The 15695-nt window shown below is 30.6% G+C and overlaps 1 protein-coding gene across 1 annotated transcript in view; it reads right to left on the bottom strand.

Annotated features, from left to right (window-relative positions):
- The window catches only part of LOC119601937 (NADH-ubiquinone oxidoreductase 49 kDa subunit), a 133273-nt gene that overhangs the window by 41245 nt on the left and 76333 nt on the right, over nt 1-15695 (bottom strand). The window lies entirely within an intron of this gene.

The following is a 15695-nucleotide window of genomic DNA, read 5'->3' as shown; positions in this document are numbered from 1 at the left end:
CGTTAATAACTCCCTCAAATATATCGGTATTAACAAAAAAATTTTGTACATACAACTATAATATGAATAGAAATCATACTACCAATGTAGATCTCAGTCGGTCCATAATTGGTCATAGCTCCCATATAAGGTCCACTTCCAAAAATCACCTAAACGCACATATTTCATTGATAAATAAAGCTTTTATGAAAAATTCGAGCTGAATATGTTTTGTGTACATACAAATCATTCTACCAAATTTCTTTTCGGCTCGGTCCATAATTGGTCATAGGTCAAATATAAGGATCCACTTCCAAAAATCACTTAAACGCATATGTTTCATTGATAAATAAAGCTATCGGTATAAAGTTCAACTTGAATATGTTTTGTGTACATATAAAACATAATACCAATTTTTCCCTGGATCGGTCCATTATTGGTCATAGCTCCCATATAAGGACCTCTTCCGAAAATCATTTAAACTCACATATTTCATTGTCAAATAAAGCTATCTTGATAAAAATCGACACAAATATGTTTTGTGTACATACATATGAATCACTCTTCGAAATTTTTCTGGAGAGGCCAGTAATTGGTCATAGCTCCTATATAAAGTCCACTTCCGAAAATCACTTAAACGCACATATTTTATTAATTAATAAATCTATTGGAGTAATATTCTACTTGAATTTTTTTGTATATAAATCATTATACGAAATTGTTTCTTGATCGGTCTATAATTGGTCACAACCTCCATATAAGGATCATTTTCGAAAATTACTTAAACGCACATTGACAATCAAAGTCATCGGGATAAAATTCGACATAAATGTGTATTTTGTATATATATATATGTAAATCGTTAAACGGAATTTTACTTCTGAAAATCACTTAATACCACTTAATGATTATATCCAGATAAAATTCGACATGAGTATGTTTGTGTATAGATAAATCATTATATTAAAATGTTTGCAACTGGCCTATTTATGTATATAAAATTTTATGAACCTAATCAAAATTAGTTCCACATATGCATAAATGTTAGTACCCTAACTACAAAAACAAAAATTTTGTCAAGTTATCTAAAAATTAGATAGTTAAATGGGTTTTAATGAAAAGTAGCTTGCTGGTGGAGGGTATTTAAGATTCGGTATAGCCGAATATAGCACTCTAACTTGTTTTAGTTATTATTATTTAATTATTATATTGTTATTAACGTTTTACATTTTTATTATTTGTAATATTTTGTCAACTTTTACTTTCTAAAACTTTTCCATAAATATTTTGGTATGCACAAAGAGGAGATGTTGTCGAGTTTAGGTTTTGAATTTGGGCCTTATAGGCCAACCAGGGGCCCGGCGGGGGGTCCTCAAATTAGGACACTTCGGTTATGTTAAATTTTTAAAACGATCCTATTTCTTCATTTGAGTTCCGATTTAAAAAAAATTTCGTATATAGAATCTCCTCATCGAGCACTATAAAAAATGCAGCAGTAAATTATCTCTTATAGTTTAGGAGATATTCGCATTTGAAAATTAAAATTTTTAAATTTTTACCGTCCTTACTTTAGTTTTTTGATAATAGCGGGTCCAAATATTCCCGATTTTCGCCATTTTTTTTATTCGCTTAACAACAAGTTTATATATCAAGCAGTGAAAGAACTATGTAAAAATCATGACTGAGTTCAATGTTATAGGCATTTTAATTTAAAAAATTAAAAAAAGGCGATTTTTTGCCATTTTTTTGGGAAAAAAGTATCTTTTTCTTTTTAAGTTATCTAAAAAGTTTCTAAGAAGATGTATATAGAATTTATACTTTTTGGAAAGCTGACTTTACATAAAATACGATAAATGAAACAAAACCTAAAAATTTTTGATATCGAGGGGACCAGGTCCATCCAAAAAAACCCTATTTTTTATGGAAAATTCAATTTTGAGCAAAAATTCTCAAATCGCATAGTCGATATCAAATTATAGTGACCTGTTTTATATGACCCAATATGTTCTTAATCATTTTGTAACGGGTTTCGATAACCCCGCCCCTGGTATGGATATAATAGGCTAAAAACCAAAAAATCCCATTTTTGGGAGTTTTTAAAACTTTTTTGGGAATTCCTGGATTTCTAATAAGAAAATTCGAATTTTTTTTAATTTTGGATTTTGAGTAAAAAAATCTACCTAACTGTAAAATTTCATCAAAAAATATTCATAAATAAAATTTTTATTGCAATTTGAAAAATTTGTATCTTCGCAAAAACTGAATAAAAAACATTTTTTAATTTTTTTTTTAAAAAGTATTCCGCGAATTTTTTAATTTTTTGAAAAATAGACAAAATTAACTTTCCATTGATATATAACATACCTACCTATTGTTTTTTAAGTGACAAATTAATTAGGGAAAACTCAACATCTTTTAGAGAATTTACCTAGTACTATTATTTTCATCCATAAGGTTAACTCTTAAATTTGTTACATATATTAAAAAATGTTCATGTATTATTTTTTAAACTGTAATGATGTAATGTACATGCTCGCATACGATTTCTGGAACATTTTCTACATTTAGCATATGATTTAAAGTACAGAAGCATACCGGAAAATGCAAATAACAATAAGGAGTTAATGGAAATGAGAGCCAGTGAGAAAAGAAGAATTCAAGAGGAATTTAAAAAGCGGATGGGATTAAATATTGATAAACCACTTACAGGATATGGAAGCACAAACGATGGTAATACCGCTAGACGTTTTTTCAAACATTTTGAAACTACTTCCGAAATAACCGGAATTAATATGGATTTACTGCAAAAGGTCAATATTATTCTAATGGCGATAAATAGCAAGCATAAAGTGAACGCAACAAAATTTGGAGAGTATTCTACAAAAGTTTCTAAATTACTTTTGGAATTATATCCCTGGAAAGAAATGACACCTACAGTTCACAAGATATTATGTCATGGAAAGGTCATCATAGAACATAATATTCTGCCTTTAGGAGAGCTTACAGAAGAACCCCAAGAATCGAGGAATAGAGACTTTAAGCATATTCATCAGTTTAGCTCTAGGCAGTCTCAAAATAAAGATATTTTTAATAATCTGATTCTATCTTCTGATCCTGTTTTCTCTACTACAAGGAAACGTTGGATTTGCTACAAAACGTTAGCATTGAAAATATTCATGAATTTAAAGAGTTACTTTATCTTTTAGATATGGACTACTGTGATACCGATTATTTTACAAAATTATATTAATTTATAAAAAAAATAAATAAAGACTATTTTTATATAAAATAAATACTTGTTAATTTTTTTAGGGATAAAGAATACAAGATTAATCGTAAAAAGTGGCTGTAAAAATTCATAAAAATGTAGGTAGTAAAACTTACCTAACAAATGTATGGATGAAAATAATAGTACTAGGTAAATTCTCTAAAAGATGTTGAGTTTTCCCTAATTAATTTGTCACTTAAAAAACATTAGGTAGGCATGTTATATATATTTTTAGGGATAAAGAATACAAGATTAATCGTAAAAAGTGGCTATAAAAATTCATAAAAATTTAGGTAGTAAAACATGCCTAACAAATGTATGGATGAAAATAATAGTACTAGGTAAATTCTCTAAAAGATGTTGAGTTTTCCCTAATTAATTTGTCACTTAAAATACAATAGGTAGGTATGTTATATATCAATGGAAAGGTAATTTTGTCTATTTTTCAAAAAATTCGCGGAATACTTTAAAAAAAAAATTAAAAAATGTTTTTTATTCAGTTTTTGCGAAGATGCAAATTTTTCAAATTGCAATAAAAATTTTATTTATGAATATTGGGAAAAAAGTATCTTTTTCTTTTTAAGTTATCTAAAAAGTTTCTAAGAAGATGTATATAGAATTTATACTTTTTGGAAAGCTGACTTTACATAAAATACGATAAATGAAACAAAACCTAAAAATTTTTGATATCGAGGGGACCAGGTCCATCCAAAAAAACCCTATTTTTTATGGAAAATTCAATTTTGAGCAAAAATTCTCAAATCGCATAGTCGATATCAAATTATAGTGACCTGTTTTATATGACCCAATATGTTCTTAATCATTTTGTAACGGGTTTCGATAACCCCGCCCCTGGTATGGATATAATAGGCTAAAAACCAAAAAATCCCATTTTTGGGAGTTTTTAAAACTTTTTTGGGAATTCCGGGATTTCTAATAAGAAAATTCGAATTTTTTTTTTAATTTTGGATTTTGAGTAAAAAAATCTACCTAACTGTAAAATTTCATCAAAAAATATTCATAAATAAAATTTTTATTGCAATTTGAAAAATTTGTATCTTCGCAAAAACTGAATAAAAAACATTTTTTAATTTTTTTTTAAAAAAGTATTCCGCGAATTTTTTAATTTTTTGAAAAATAGACAAAATTAACTTTCCATTGATATATAACATACCTACCTATTGTTTTTTAAGTGACAAATTAATTAGGGAAAACTCAACATCTTTTAGAGAATTTACCTAGTACTATTATTTTCATCCATAAGGTTAACTCTTAAATTTGTTACATATATTAAAAAATGTTCATGTATTATTTTTTAAACTGTAATGATGTAATGTACATGCTCGCATACGATTTCTGGAACATTTTCTACATTTAGCATATGATTTAAAGTACAGAAGCATACCGGAAAATGCAAATAACAATAAGGAGTTAATGGAAATGAGAGCCAGTGAGAAAAGAAGAATTCAAGAGGAATTTAAAAAGCGGATGGGATTAAATATTGATAAACCACTTACAGGATATGGAAGCACAAACGATGGTAATACCGCTAGACGTTTTTTCAAACATTTTGAAACTACTTCCGAAATAACCGGAATTAATATGGATTTACTGCAAAAGGTCAATATTATTCTAATGGCGATAAATAGCAAGCATAAAGTGAACGCAACAAAATTTGGAGAGTATTCTACAAAAGTTTCTAAATTACTTTTGGAATTATATCCCTGGAAAGAAATGACACCTACAGTTCACAAGATATTATGTCATGGAAAGGTCATCATAGAACATAATATTCTGCCTTTAGGAGAGCTTACAGAAGAACCCCAAGAATCGAGGAATAGAGACTTTAAGCATATTCATCAGTTTAGCTCTAGGCAGTCTCAAAATAAAGATATTTTTAATAATCTGATTCTATCTTCTGATCCTGTTTTCTCTACTACAAGGAAACGTTGGATTTGCTACAAAACGTTAGCATTGAAAATATTCATGAATTTAAAGAGTTACTTTATCTTTTAGATATGGACTACTGTGATACCGATTATTTTACAAAATTATATTAATTTATAAAAAAAATAAATAAAGACTATTTTTATATAAAATAAATACTTGTTAATTTTTTTAGGGATAAAGAATACAAGATTAATCGTAAAAAGTGGCTGTAAAAATTCATAAAAATGTAGGTAGTAAAACTTACCTAACAAATGTATGGATGAAAATTATAGTACTAGGTAAATTCTCTAAAAGATGTTGAGTTTTCCCTAATTAATTTGTCACTTAAAAAACATTAGGTAGGCATGTTATATATATTTTTAGGGATAAAGAATACAAGATTAATCGTAAAAAGTGGCTATAAAAATTCATAAAAATTTAGGTAGTAAAACATGCCTAACAAATGTATGGATGAAAATAATAGTACTAGGTAAATTCTCTAAAAGATGTTGAGTTTTCCCTAATTAATTTGTCACTTAAAATACAATAGGTAGGTATGTTATATATCAATGGAAAGGTAATTTTGTCTATTTTTCAAAAAATTCGCGGAATACTTAAAAATTAAAAAATGTTTTTTATTCAGTTTTTGCGAAGATGCAAATTTTTCAAATTGCAATAAAAATTTTATTTATGAATATTTTTTGATGAAATTTTACAGTTAGGTAGATTTTTTTTACTGAAAATCCAAAATTAAATAAAAATTTCGAATTTTCTTATTAGAAATCCCGGAATTCCCAAAAAAGTTTTAAAAAATTCCAAAAATGGGATTTTTTGGTTTTTTGCCTATTATATCCATACCACGGGCGGGGTTATCGAAACCCGCTACAAAATGATTAAGAACATATTGGGTCATATAAAACAGGTCACCATAATTTGATATCGACTATGCGATTTGAGAATTTTTGCTCAAAATTTAATTTTCCATAAAAATTCCATAAAAATTTTTAGGTTTTGTTTCATTTATCGTATTTTATGTAAAGTCAGCTTTCCAAAAAGTGTAAATTCTATATACATCTTCTTAGAAACTTTTTAGATAACTTAAAAAGAAAAAGATATTTTTTTCCCAAAAAAATGGCAAAAAATCGCCTTTTTTAATTTTTTAAATTAAAATGCCTATAACTTTGGACTCAGTCATGATTTTTACATAATTCTTTCACTGCTTGATATATAAACTTGTTGTTAAGCGAATAAAAAAAATGGACCCGCTATTATCAAAAAACTAAAGGACGGTAAAAATTTAAAAATTTTAATTTTCAAATGCGAATATCTCCTAAGCTATAAGAGATAATTTACTGCTACGACGACATTTTTTATAGTGCTCGATGAGGAGATTCTATATATACGAAATCTTTTTTGAATCGGAACTCAAATGAAGAAATAGGATCGTTTTAAAAATTTAACATAGCCGAGGTGTCCTAATTTGAGGACCCCGAGGACGCCGGGCCCCTGGTTGACCTTTAAGGTCCAAATTCAAAACCTAAACTCGACAACACCTCCTCTTTGTGCATACTAAATTTCATTAAAATCGGATTAGCCGTTTAGAAGTTACCGAATTATTTCCCTCTTTTTTTTCCTATACCACTGTGCACCATCAAAAAAGATGGGGGTATATTGTTTTTGTCATTCCGTTTGCAACACATCGAAATATTCATCTAAGACCCATAAAGTATATATATTCAGGATCCTTATTAAATTCAAAGACGATCTAGCCATGTCCATCCATCCCCGGCCACCACGTCTATGTAATGGGACTAGATTGGTTGTAAAACAATTGTTAAACAATATTATTGAAGCAACTATATTAACTGGTAAATACAAAGGAGAAAACGAACTAATTCCACGCATACCAATTACATCGTCTGATATGGAATTCGAATTTAAACGTATTCAGTTTCCAGTGCGTCTAGTGTTTGCTATGGCCATAAATAAATCGCAAGGTCAGTCGTTGGAAGTCTGTGGGTTAAATCTTGAAACTCCATGTTTTTCGCATGGTCAGCTATATGTTGGATGTTCACGTGTTGGAAAGCCATCAGCACTATTCATACTGACCAATGGGGTAAAACCAAAAATGTGGTTTATCATAAAGCATTGCAATAAATTTTAGAAAAAAAGAATGACATAATTTATAAACATTATGTTGGTTTAATTATTATTTTACTAAAATAAAAGTTATTTTACTTAAAATATTTTTAATTTGTATTACTTAGGGCCTGCAACGTGGACAGGGCACAGCTAGTTTAACATAAACAAGACCTGTATGAACTAAAATCATTCTACAAAATTTTACGAGAATCGCGACATAGTAACCCTACCCCCATACAAGGTCCCCTTCACAAAATTACCTTAACGCTCATTACTGGCTTAATATGATATTCGACATAAACAAGTTTCGTTCGAGTCAAAATCGTTATACTAAATTTTATGAGGATTGGTTCATAATTGACCCTACCCCCATATATGGCCTCATTCAGAAAATAACTTTAACGCTCATTACTGACTTAAAAGTGATATGATAAATGAGAAAATTTTGTTGATAATAACAAAAGCATCGAATCTTAAATATCAAAGTTTATTTATAAAGAATCATTCCTTTTCGGCAATAATTTGATGGTGGGTATACATATAAGATTCGGCACAGCCGAATATAACACTCTTACTTGTTCCTTCACTGTTTAATATTTAAAAGCTCAACTTATTTTTGTTTAATTCTCATTACATGTTATCACTCAATTCATTGTTTTACTCATTATCCGTTTAATTGCATTTGCCCTAAGTTAAATGTATAACTGTTTAATTCTCAATATTTGTATATCACTCAATTTTTTATCCTTTTTTGTCTTGTAATAATTCTTGATTATAAGAACAGATCAATGTACAAATTTATACAATTCTATGAAAAGCCTTCAACGGAAAAATAACATAAATCTTTAAATAATAAAATATTATATGTGATCGAATATAACGATATTTGTTCGATCCCCATATTATAATTTAATAAATATATTAAAATATTTATGGTCAACTTGGACGACTCTGTCTGGTTAGGACCCTATATTTTAATATTAATTATAAACAAGTGAGAGTGTTATATTCGGCTGTGCCGAATCTCATATACCCACCATCAAACTGTATGCCTTAAAAGGAATGCTCCCTTATAAACCTCAGGGTGATATTACTCATCAAATTAACTGAAGAGGGCCTTATATGAGAGATAGGGTTAATAATTGACCGTTTTTCATAAATTTTTTTAGACCAATTTTGGTTCATACAAAACATCTTTACATCGAATATCACTTCCCGACACTTTCCGCATGAAATTCGGTAGGAAGATTTACGTTTCTATAAATGTTTCTTATCTAAAATTTCATTACTGTTTACGTATTTTTAAGTTAGCAAAGATCGTTAAAGTAATTTTCTTATGGACCGATCCTCAATACATTTGGTAGAGAGGTTTTAACTCGTATAAAACATATGTGTGTCGAATTTCATCGCCTTTCTGGTATTTTTAAGCCAGTAATGATCGTTTAAGAAATTTTTTCAAGGGGACCTTATATGAGGAGTAGGGTCAATTATGGACCGATCCACATAAAGATTGATAGAATTTCATCACTATACTCGTATTTTTAAGCCAGTAATGAGAGTTAAAGTAATTTTCTGAAGGAGGCTTTATATGGGGGGTAGGACCGATTATGAACCGATCCTCATAAGATTTGGTGGGGAGATTTTGGATCATATGAAACTTATTTATGTCGAATTTCATCGCTATACTCGTACTTATGAAACAGATATGCCCATTAAAGCTATTTTTCGGGGGTCCACTTGTATGGGGGCTATCCGAAAATGTGAACCGATATTGCCCATTTTCAATACCAAACCTTACCTATAGAGAATATTTGTGGAAAATTGCAATCCTCTATCTCGTTTCGTTCTGACTCTATCGTGGTTTCAACAGACAGACGGACGGACAGGCATGGCGAGATCGTCTTAAAATTTAATAAGGATCCAGAATATAAAGTACTGCTCAAAAATATAGCGCACTTTCTGTTTCTTATTTTCTCTTTTTATACCATTAAAAAAACTTTAGATAAAACATTTTTTACGGTAAATTTGTTGAAAATTATTTAAGTATTCAAATTACATAAACACATTTAATGAAATCCTTATTTGTTAACAGTTGTATTCATAAAAAATGCTTATTTTAGATTTAAATCACACAATAGTTAAAGTACACTTTAGACTTAAAAGCCATTAATAAAATTGTGGTATTCATAAACAAATAATAAACCTACATTAACTATTGTGCTGTTTATTGTTTAACTTGGCAGCACTGTCCAATTTGGCTGTCATTTTCTGTGTTAGTGTTGCGAACAATTAGGATAAAATATTCGTTGAGTCGGTTTTCTTAATTTTATATTTTTGGTTATAACACATTTTTGAAAATAAGAACGAACTTTTAAGAAAAATAAATGTATACATGGCTACAATAAATATATATTTAGTTCAGATGAATGAATATAACATATATATTTTTAATTATAATTAAAAGTATTCGAATAACGAATATTTTGTGACAAAATAAACATCACTATGCACATTTTGTTATTTTTATAGCAATTTTTAATAAATTTTTGCAAATACTGATAAATTTCTTTGATAAAAGACTACATTTTATTGCCGGAGAAGATATTTTGCATTGATAGAACACTAATCAATGTAATTTACACTCTTAATTACTTCATGGCTTTATATTTAGCGAATAAACTATGAAAAAGACAAATACAATGATTGTGGCCATGATTTGATTGACAGGCGGGCATTTCCAAATTGCCAAAAATAGTATTGACCAACTGGAATACTGTCAAATATTCATCTATTAATCCAATAATGCCTAGATTTTAGTTTTTTCACCAAAATATAAACTTTTAAAATTTATCTGGAATTTTATTTACAAATTTGTAAACGTTAAAATTACAATTTTTAGATTTCATTTCAGAATAAAACATGATTAGTTTTCGTCTTCAACCCAAAATTAATGAAAAAAGCTTAATCAGAGACAAAATTTGTAAGAATTCAACTTATTGTTGGCTTAAAGTAGGGTCGAGCGTACAATAAATTTTTTCTATTTGTCATTGGTTTATTGAAGGTATTTTAAGCTATTTGACGTTTATGAATACCATTTTCGTGGATTTTGCTTAATAATGTTTAATAAACCTAAATTAACTTTTTATGAATACAACCGTAAATCTCCAATTATATTTTACGACACTAGGTAACACTTTTGTTTACTATGTAAATGGCAACTCTTGTAAATTTTCCTTTTGATCTTATTCTTATTCTAAAATTTGCCGTGTCACAGTTCACATTGTATAAGGAAAATTCTTTATTTCGTGTGTTCTATTGTCCAGAATTTTGTTTTTTGTCATTGAAAATGGCTGACGCAAGACTTCTGATAACGAAGTTGAATCGGGACAATTACGAATTGTGGAAATACAGGATGCAGTTGCTGTTAAGAAAGGAAAAGGTTTGGGACGTTATTGAGGGTGAAATTGCCGAGAATCCTGATCAAAAGTGTAAAGAGCGTGACACTGAGGCGTCTATATTGATTGGCTTGGCTGTAGAAGAGTCGGAAGTTTTCCGCATTGCGAGTAGCAATAATGCCAAAGAGGCTTGGAACATTTTGAAGGCTTACCATGAAAAGTCATCTTTAAGTAACAAGGTAAAATTGATGAGAACCATTTGTGAATTGAAACTTCAATCTGGTGGCGACATGGACAAGCATATAAATGGTATGAAATTGTTATTTTCAAAACTACAATCGCTTGGAGAAAAAATGTCTGAATCATGGATGGTTTCAATGCTGTTAAGTAGTTTGCCAAATACATATTACACTTTAATTACGGCCCTCGAGGTAAGGGATGAAAAAGATCTCACAATGACCTTAGTCGAGAATAAATTAATAGAAGAGGATGAAAAACAAAAAAGAAGACAATCTTGTGAAAATACCGTTTTGAAGACCACTCACAAACCTAAACATAATGTTAATAGTTCCAGAAAAGTAATATGCCATTATTGCCATGGTGTTGGCCACATTCGTAAAAACTGCTGAAAATATAAGAACAACAAATCGGACAATAATAACCAAAACGCAAGAATCGCTGAAAGTGATGGGGCTCGAGATAATTTTTGTTTTGTATTGAATGCTAAACCTGGCATATGGGTAGTTGATTCCGGCGCTACCTACCACATATGTAGCATTAAAGAAGAATTTGTGAATCTTGATTTATCCTGGCGTGAAAAGGTTACGGTGGCGAATGGTAATGTCGTGTATTCTGCCGGTATAGGTTCCTGTAAAATAAAACTTCTGAACGGAAAGGGTGCTCAAACGGTTGTTACTGTCGATGACGTTTTGTATATTCCGTCATTTAAGGGAAATTTACTGTCCGTAAAGAGACTGTCTGCTGCTGGTTTTAAAATTTTGTTTTACGGCCCAAATTGCGAGATTCTTGACGTAAATAATGATAAGGTCGGCGTTGCGAAATGTGTTGACAATTTATATCAACTTGAAACACAAAAAGGTGAGGATGCTATGGTTGCTGTCTGCAGTCTGAATCGGTGTCAACATTTTTACCATAAAATATTTGGCCACAGGGATATGACCGCGTTCATAAGGCTATGCAATCTGGTAAGCTCAAAAATGATTTTAAAATTGTAAATTGTGGAATTCGTGAAACCTGTGACGTATGTACAAAATGTAAGCTAACTCGGAAACCATTTCCTAAGAAGTCCAACCCTGAAACTGGGGAAGTGCTTGAATTAGTACATTCGGATATTTGTGGTCCAATGAAGGACACTACTCCCGGCGGGAAAATATATTTTCTAACCCTCATTGATGATTACAGTCGTTATACTGTGGTGTATTTATTAAATGAGAAATCTGAGGTTTTCGAGAAGATGAAAATATACGTTGAAATGGTTAAGAACAAATTTGGTAGAGTTCCCAAGAGCATAAGGTCAGATAACGGTGCCGAGTATAAATCGAAGAAGATGATGACTTTTCTTCAGAATTATGGCATCAGATCTCAATTTTCCGTTCCTTATAACCCAGAACAGAACGGTATCGCTGAGAGGAAGAATAGATATCTAGTTGAGATGTCTAATAGATATCTAGTTGAGATGTGGTTTATCTAACATCTATTGGGGTGAAGCGGTTATGTGTTCAAATTATTTGCAAAATAGGTTAGTAACTAGTTCTGTACACGCCTTATGAAAGATAGGAAGGCGAAAAACCCGACATTTCTCATCTCAAAATTTTTGGTTCTAAGGCCTATGTACTAACACCTAAAGTAAAAAGGACAAAATTTGATAATTAGGCTGAACTGTTAACTTTTATGGGATACGATGAGCAGTCCAGGGGATTACGTTTTGTAAATACTAATGACAACAAAGTTTATATAAGTAGAGATTATAAATTCGTTTCTATGAAGACCGTGATGAATCCTAAAGATGATCAAAATTCTTTAGAAGAAGGCAGTTTGGAAATTAATATTTCATCTAACAGGGCAAATGACAATGATTCCGATGGCGATTCTCTCTGTAGCATTAGCACTGATCTTGAATATTTTGATGATAATAGTGTGCTTGATGAACCAGTTGTTAGATGATCGGCTAGAGAAAATAAGGGTGTTCCGCCTGCGAAATATTCTAATCTGGTAGAGTCGGATGATATTATCGAACCTAAAGCCTACAAACAAGCTGTTATGTTAGAACAAAAACTGCAATGCAGGAGGAGATAAATTCTCTGAAGGAAAATCAAACCTGGGATTTGGTTCATGCTCCCCCTAATGTAAATATCGTTGGCTGCAAATGGACGTATAAGATTAAGCGTGGTGTGGACGGTAAGGTGCATAGGTTTAAAGCTCGTCTGGTCGCCCAAGGTTTTAACCAAAAATACGGTTGCGATTATGACGAGGTGTTTGCGCCAGTTGTGCGTCAACCAACGTTTCGTATTTTGCTGTCTGTCGCTGCTGCTAGAAAAATGCATGTCGAATGCATGTCGAACACATGGATATTATGTAAGCTTAATCGGAGCATTTATGGTTTAAAACAAGCTGCAAACGTCTGGAAAAAGGCGCTTAACAACGTCTTGGTTGATGGTGGTTTCATTTAGAGTAAGGCTGATCCATGTTTGTACAAAGTCGTAAATGGGGAAGATGTTTTCCTGTTAGTCTACGTTGACGACTTGGTGGTTGCTGCTAAAAACAGTCATTTACAGCATGTTAAACAAGAAATTTTAAGTAAACAATCTTGGAGCCATTTCCCAATATCTCGGTATGGAGATTATAAGAACTGATGACTTCAATTATAAAATTAGACAAAAACAATATATTGAGAATGTATTGATCAGATTCGGTCTACAAGATTCAAAACCCTCAAAATATCCATTGGAACCATCTTACGGAAAAAACGAATCTGAATTATTGCTACGAAATGATGAGTACCAAAGTCTACTGGGATCTTTGCTATATATATCAGTAAATACACGCCCCGACATTTCCGCAAGTGTCTCTATATTGGCAAGAAAGACAAGTAACCCCACCTGTGAAGACTGGAATGAATTGAAACGCATAGCGAAGTATCTAAAGGGGACATCCGAAATGTATTTAAACCTCAATGGCAGCTCAGATGATCGAAATCTGCTGGTCGCCTATGCAGATGCCAACTGGGCGGAGAGCAGAATTGACAGAAAGTCCAATTCTGGCTATATACTTTTATTCAATAATTGTGCTGTTAGCTGGGCTTGCAAGAAGCAAACGTGTGTATCATTGTCAACAACGGAAGCAGAATTCATCGCACTGTCCGAAGCTGCAAAGGAAGTCGTTTGGATCCGAAATGTCCTTTCCGATTTGGGATGTCAGCAAACTCATCCAACTACAACATATGAATACAACAGAAGCTGCCTCAATTTCATCAAACATGGGAAACTGAGCAATCGATCTAAACATATAGACACTAAATTTCATTTTGTGAAAGACTACGTCGACAAGAAGATAATTAGCTGTGAGTACTGCCCTTCTGAGGAGATGATAGCCGACATGCTAACAAAGGCATTGCCCACAACGAAGCTGGAAACCTTCAGACTGAAATCTGGTGTTTACTAATTTGAGGAGGACACATTTAATGAAATCCTTATTTGTTAAATCTCCAATTATATTTTACGACACTAGGTAACACTTTTGTTTACTATGTAAATGGCAACTCTTGTAAATTTTCCTTTTGATCTTATTCTTATTCTAAAATTTGACGTGTCACAGTTCACACTAAAATACACTTTTACTTTTATAATTAATAAACCTTTAAACTTTTAAATCGGGAAATTGTTTTATTTCTAATAAAATTAAAGTATTTAGTCCATTTTGGGTTTTTTTTTACCAAATTCATTTTTTTTGCATTTTACAATTAATTTATGCAGCTATTTTAAATTCTGAAGACATGAATCGTTAATCAGTCAATCATAATATAATTTATAAACATTTGATAGCAATTTAGTCATTGTTATTTGAGAATATTTGCTTGATAGATCCAAAATTTCTAAATTTCGCGCGCTAGCACTGAGCGTTTTTAATATTTGAACTAGGCCTATGTTTAAATAGTCCCAATAATATGGTCGTATTTTCTACAAAAGTTTAAAATTTAGTGATCCTAGTATTTTCATATCCTTAAAAAAAGATAATTGGCAAAGAGAAAGGATGCTAAGACATGCACATGTGCTAACTGAAACACCACCAAGAAAAATGTTTTTAAAATTTTTTTTAAATGGTAATTGCAATTTCAGTAAATGGAAATTTTATTTTCAGAAAATGGAAAATAGAGGTCAATTCGAACGAAAACTATTATTTTAATTTAATTAGTATACAAAATTGTTATCAAATCGATGTAATACGATATTAGATATTAACGGATTAGTTTTTAAATTTTTTATATTATATGTGAGGTTTAGATTGCGTAAAATTAAGCATATTCAGATCACAGTAATGATGTGTTATTATTCCATAGATAATTATTAAACATTAGAAGCAAGTTTTTTAAGGTTTTAAGGTGAAATTTGATAAAATTATTACAATTTGTATCATCACAATCTTAAATCTGCCAAAAAGTGACCCATGTTAGAGGGTCAGACTGTTGTTTACCTGGGAAAAAATGATATAATCCTCATTAAAAAAAGTTGGACTATTTACCAATTAGGGGCATATTTTGACATAAAGTAATTTACTAGTACTACTTTTCAGCAAAAATAACCAAAAACAACGGCTTAATATTTGTCACTTCAAATTAAATAGGACTTAGAAGCATAGACAACTGTCCTTTCATAATAATAAGTTGCAATTTTTCAAAATTAATGATTATTTTTCAATATTGTTTCAACTTATTTCAAAGAGTGTGCTATAATTTTGAAACAGTT

This window comes from Lucilia sericata, unplaced genomic scaffold (genome assembly GCF_015586225.1).
Source record: "Lucilia sericata isolate MDLA Ls3-8-SP2 unplaced genomic scaffold, ASM1558622v1 Contig000200F_arrow, whole genome shotgun sequence".
NCBI lineage: Eukaryota > Metazoa > Arthropoda > Insecta > Diptera > Calliphoridae > Lucilia > Lucilia sericata.
Note: the sequence above shows the minus strand (reverse complement) of the source record. Positions and strands in the feature narration are given on the sequence as shown.